Genomic DNA, 6000 nt, shown 5'->3' on the forward strand with positions numbered 1-6000 from the left:
TCAGCTGTGTAACCATCTAGTGCCCACTCATTTCTGACGTAGCTAGCAAATGTAGCTCTACAGCTGTACATTGACGTTGAAAAACAACACTTTCTGCTGGGGGTAAAGAAATTGATGCAAAAAGGAGAACGTTAGCTAAATGTGCTAAATGCCTGTAGGACAAAAATATATACAAGTGACATTGCTTAACTGCTATCAACCAAAAAATATAGTCAGTACAGGGGCAGCTATGCTAGCTCAGGCTAACTAATCCAGAGAACTCAACTGCTTGCATTATTTACTCAACCAGCTTCTGAGCAGTTAACATACTCCAGTAAAATGTTTTTGTTCAATAACGAACCTTGCTGAGTCGCAAAGCTAAGACAACCCCATTCTATGACAGGTCGCTAGAAGCTAACCAAACTAGCAGCTGGTTGTCAGGCTTAACGGCAAACGTTAGCTGTCTCTCTAGCCACAGTAGTTTGTCTATATCTCAAATCAGTCCCTCCTCCCTACAAAGTGCATAGCAGAAGTAATAAATCTACATTCTTTACGCCACAAGGGTGCACTTCATGTTAGATAATGAGCCACAAATTTATGTATGAAAATTAATACACCACTATTCGACCTGTAACACACATTTTTGCGGCAGAATCCCTTATGTCATGTCCTACAAAGAGCACTACATAGGGAGCAGGGAGCCATTTGAGTCACACCCCTGGTCAGCTCAGCTGGTGCTACTCCCGAGTCTCCTAAACATTGACAGCAGCCGCCCACTAAAATAACCCGAAATCCAATGAAACACTCCGTTTATCACTATATTTGCATCCTGCACGCCTAAAATTATATTCAATGTGCAGAACGAGCACATATAACTGGTTAAGGCCTTAAACAGCACGCTGTTGCTCAAGCTCAATCGTAAAAAGGTGAAACTGGAGCTTACCACAAACTGACAAAGGCCTCCTCTGTGCGTAAATGATGTATAATTGGAATTCATTGTCTCCACTCCAGCTACTAATTCTTAAAAAAATTATGACGAAGAACCCGGTGTAAAAACAGTTAAAACTGAGAGAGGGAGAGAGACCTCCCTCCTCCCTTGACTCCTCTCCTCTACAATGCTACAATGAAAGTGGATCCTCTCTCTCTCTCACTACACACACACATAAGCGCAAACTCTATCTCTCTCTCTCTCTACCACGTTGGCGGGTGTGTACATTTTTTTGTCTGCTTAACATTACTATTAGTATTATCGTTTTATTATATATACCAGGGATGAACAAGAGAGAGAAAGTTAACATATTCAGATTTGTTAATATATTGATGTGTTACCGCGACTGAAATGGATAAGCGGCAAAAAAGATGATGATGATGATGAGAATATTGATAGGCATTGTGTATGTTTTAAGTCAATAAACATCAAGTTTTACTCAAATATATTAGAAAATAAATGTCTAAAAAGAGTTCCCTTTTAGCCTTTAATACTGCAATACACACACATACCCATACACGCTTAATTTTATATTCATATACACTTTAATGGAAGGATGGACATAGGTTTCTTTAAACACTGTTATATATGAAACCATACTTTAATGTATATTTTCAAGGTCTGCTTAAAATAGTTCTATAAAATACCAAAAGGGATTTTATTATTGTAAAATGTTTGCATTTTTGGTATTATATAATTATTCTTCAAATATTTGTAGAAGATCATCTGTGCATTTCCTGCAAACACTGTTTGGATTGTATTGACTATTTTGAGAGACACAGAGTAGGAGTTTAATTATCTCCAATTTGCAGGCACAGATAGGGGTGTCACTAAATATCTCTCACACACTCAGAGAGAGAGAGAGAGAGAGAGAGAGAGAGAGAGACAGAAAGTGTAAGTTGTGCCATATAATGCTAACAAGATTATAATATTCAGTGTTTATTTGAAAGATTTGTATTTTCTCAAGTAAATATTATTGAAATTTAATGTGTAGAATTTTACAAAGGATTTCCAACAGAAAAACACACTGCTGTTACCTTAAATTAAGAGTTTTAATTGCAATATTTGATACAATACATTTTCACCAAATGTGGATAAAATAATAATAATAATAATAATAATAATAATAATGTTAATGTATAAAAATATATTTCTTCATTAAAGCTGGTAATCAACAGTGTTGATAGCCCACTCCAAACATATTTTATTGAAAGTGGTCTGAAATGAAGTTCATTCTAACATTCAGAGACCTTGTTACAAATCTGACTCTGGGTATAATGAAACATAATGATTCTAAGGAAAAATAAAATTAGAATCTATTATATACAGTATATTTAAGAGTTATGTAAATATTGTACAATTGTGCATTGATATACATTAGAGTTACATACACACTCACTTCATGGTCTATGTCACGTTTACAAAGGTCCACACTCATGCACCAGCGGGTCACTGTCCTGTTACCCAACATCAGGAACCCAGAGTTCCCCTACAGTTTCAAATATTTACTAAGAAATCCCGGCTTTGTAATGTGGTGCTCTCCTACCCCCTGCAGGACAAGAATGTCATGCACATATAACCTCAGATTGCTTTGTAAATGGCTTTGCCTTCCAAAGGCATACGAAATATCAAGATAGAGATCTTAATGTAGATCTTCTAAACAACAATGAGGTTAGATAGAAAGATGGTTTAGCTTGATGTCTCCTGCAGTTATTTCTCCTGTGAAAAAGATCCCAGCAGAATTCTCGTCTTGAAATTTAGTGGAGATCTCAGTAAAGTCTCACATGGTGCTCAGATTTGCTGAGATATTAGCTCTCCTTAATTTGCAATGATTTGTTTAATGACAAGAACAATATTATATATATTATATATATATATATATATATATATAAATGCTAGAGTTCTTGTCATTAGACAAATCATTGCAGATTAAGGAGAGCTAATTTAGTTCTAAGAAGCTTCTAATTTCTGATACAGTGTGATATTATCATTATATATATATATATATATATATATATATATATATATATATATATATATATATATATATATATATATATATATATATATATATATATATATATGATATATATATGTCTCATTTTTGTGTAGTGCTATTTCACCTGGGATCCCAAAATAATTTAATTTCAGTAAGTTTTTAATGCATTTTAAAAAGAAAAAAAATCAGTGTATATGTACCAGACATTCCCGACCAATTCGAAAGAGGTCTACATTGCATTTCATTTTAATTTTGACAGAGAACGTTTTACATATATTTAAATCCATTAAATCCAATTTTTTTTTTTTACTTTTGCCAACTGGTAACACTGGGTAACTCAACTCACTTAAAACAGAATGCTAACTCTCCAGATGGGCTACACCAGCTAAGAGACACTAATGCTTGCTAGCATTTTGCTTGTGAGGGAAGATGGAAGGCCACATTACCCACCCATAAGTCGATGCCATTTGTACTATCTTGGACTCTTGAGCTTGGACATATATCCATATCTCCTGATGATAAGGTAACTGCAGCAGTCTGGAGCACTTGTAATTATATATTTAAGCCAAGATTATATGCAATCCAAATTGTTGAAATGTTGAAATCATAATCTAATGTCATCTGTTTTTTAAATAAAAAACAGGGCCTTTTCTGGTGCCCTGAAGCTACTGAGTTATAACTCATTAAGTCAGAGTAGTTAGACAGGTGTTAATATTTCAGACAGCCTTGGGAAAACTTTTACCAAATAGGGTTATGAAAGATTTGACTAATATCTACATATCCAGAAGGAAAAAAAAAACATAAAAAGAGAAAGAACAGTATACAAACTCCATTAGAGTCAGTAGTAAGCCACCAAGTGAATGAATTACTCCAGCTACATAGGCCAAGTTTACATAAACCGGTCTTCAAATATGAGACCATTTTATGTACACTGTGTCCAAAACTATCCCTGGGTACACTTCCTTTTATGGGCATGACCCTTCAGTGCTCTCAGGATGATGCAATATGGATATGGTTCAAAACATTTACATTTCATATAAACACCTAGGCAGAGGAAAGGGTAAATGACAGAATGCAAATACATATTATACATATTACTGAAAAAAATGAATCAATCATTAAGTCCCAATTATCAGGAAATATCTCATCTAGGTGCATAGAAATACGAGACTCTGTACTAAGCACATGCACTTGTCAGAACTGTGTTCTGCGATGGTAACAGGACTTATAGTGCATTGTACATAGTAATTAATCATAAACGATTTATTATTTTTGTTAGTAATAGTTTTTTTGGGCGAGTGCTGTTGTCTTTATAGAGTGTACCCAACACCATACAGTATGCATTGTGTAATATCACTGTTATAGATACTTAAAATGTATTTTTTAAATTGTATCTGCTTGCACCACCAAAGATGAACTCTGAAACTCTGATTGTGAAAGAGGAGGAACAGGGAAGCCTTGCCATTAAGTTAGGGGACACCTTATACACTGTGGTGTGGGGTGGAACCAGCCAAAGCAACAGGATGGCCTTTCCGCGAAGCAAGGGGATGCCTTGATGGATACCAAAATGACAAGTCAGATTGCTTTGTAGTCCCAAAATGAGCCTATTTATGCTCCATAGAGCAGGTCCCGCACATGGGGACAAAACTATTTTAGATATCTCTAGTACAAAGCATATCTTAAATAATCCAAGTCATTAGGTGTCAGTATCTTTACGTTCCTCAGTGTGACGTTTCATTGGAGAAAATGACTGATTACTCCTTTTAGTGAACAGTTTATCCAAACACATGAACATCAGTCTGCTGCCAATTATCCTCAGAAATATCAAAATGCTTAACCACTTCAATCTGATGATAGCTCTCAATAATTATTATGTACGTAATTACACAAAAACTGCAGAACTTTATTAAGATTAAAGTGTGTACATCGGTTTGTTGTATGCTTTGCCTCCGCAAACTGTTGAAAACAGTGGCGTGCCTAGGCCCTGGCTTTTTTCTAACACCAAATTTTTATTATGAAGCAGAATCTGCCTCAATTAACGCTCTGATCCGGCCCGCCAACATATTCTAAGTCTTCTAAAGAAAAATCATTTCCTTCGCCCGAGCCTTCCCAAATTAGACCAAAATGGAATATAAATACCGTGTTCTGTTTGGAACCGATACGAAAGGCGTTTTATTCCGTATTTCCGAGGTGAAACTGAATACTACACAACACGAGAACGTGTTTCTCATTGGTCATCAATTTTTTAGCCAATCAGCAGCCAGACTTAGCTGTCCATCATAAAGTGCTGTAGCCAATGGAGTCAAAGTCCCTCCTAGATAAACTGCACTGAAATATAGTTTTAATCTTACTTTAATAACCGATGTTCTGTCAGAGATATTCCGTTTATTTATTATTAAACCATAGTTGTTATTATGAATTGCGCATGAATTGAATTTTTTGTATCTATTTTGTATGTTGAAATTGTGAATTCAGCATGCACCCTGTGGATAAATTGAAACATTTAAGAGCAGTTGCTGATATATTGTTTAAAGTTCTTGTGGTCCGGCCCGTACTTGACATTGAACTAAATATAATGTGGCCTGCTACCCACTGAGTTTGACACCCCTGGTTTAATGTATTTATCACAAATACATGATACTGAATTTTTGTCTGAATGCAGCAAAAAAAAAAAAAAAAAAAAAGTAAATTTACGTGTGTAGCCAACATATTCATTTATGCAGTTTTAGTAGAATTGTGCTATTATACCAAAGCCCCTCACAGCAAGATCTGAACTTTTGCAGGATTTGACCGTACAAACATTTGGTAAAGATTTCTTAGCGCAACATTTCTTCTTGGGGCTTATTTGTTTATTAGCATGAGATTCATTTGTGACTTAGACCTTTTTGGTTGTCATGTTTCTCAAAACATATTGGCCTTATTTTGTCTCTACATTATATTGGTACATGCTGCAATGGACAATATATGAATCCCTAGCATCAATATCCAGGCAACCAGGTGTCAATAGAATGGCTGAAGAAGAATCATTAAAGGA

General features: G+C 35.2%; 1 protein-coding gene across 10 annotated transcripts in view; it reads right to left on the reverse strand.

Annotated features, from left to right (window-relative positions):
* Positions 1-5140, reverse strand: part of herc1 (HECT and RLD domain containing E3 ubiquitin protein ligase family member 1) — a 68690-nt gene extending 63550 nt beyond the window's left edge. For 8 of the 10 annotated variants that reach the window (XM_066647797.1, XM_066647798.1, XM_066647795.1 and 5 more), the window contains exon 1: positions 923-1081. The gene's annotated coding sequence lies outside the window, so the exon portion shown is untranslated. Of the gene's footprint in view, positions 1-340; positions 401-922; positions 1082-5105 lie in introns of those variants that run through there. The other 2 variants (XM_066647791.1, XM_066647790.1) reach the window with 2 other exon arrangements.
* Between the last annotated feature and the right edge of the window lie 860 nt (positions 5141-6000).

The sequence above is a fragment of the Hoplias malabaricus genome, chromosome 16 (genome assembly GCF_029633855.1).
Source record: "Hoplias malabaricus isolate fHopMal1 chromosome 16, fHopMal1.hap1, whole genome shotgun sequence".
NCBI lineage: Eukaryota > Metazoa > Chordata > Actinopteri > Characiformes > Erythrinidae > Hoplias > Hoplias malabaricus.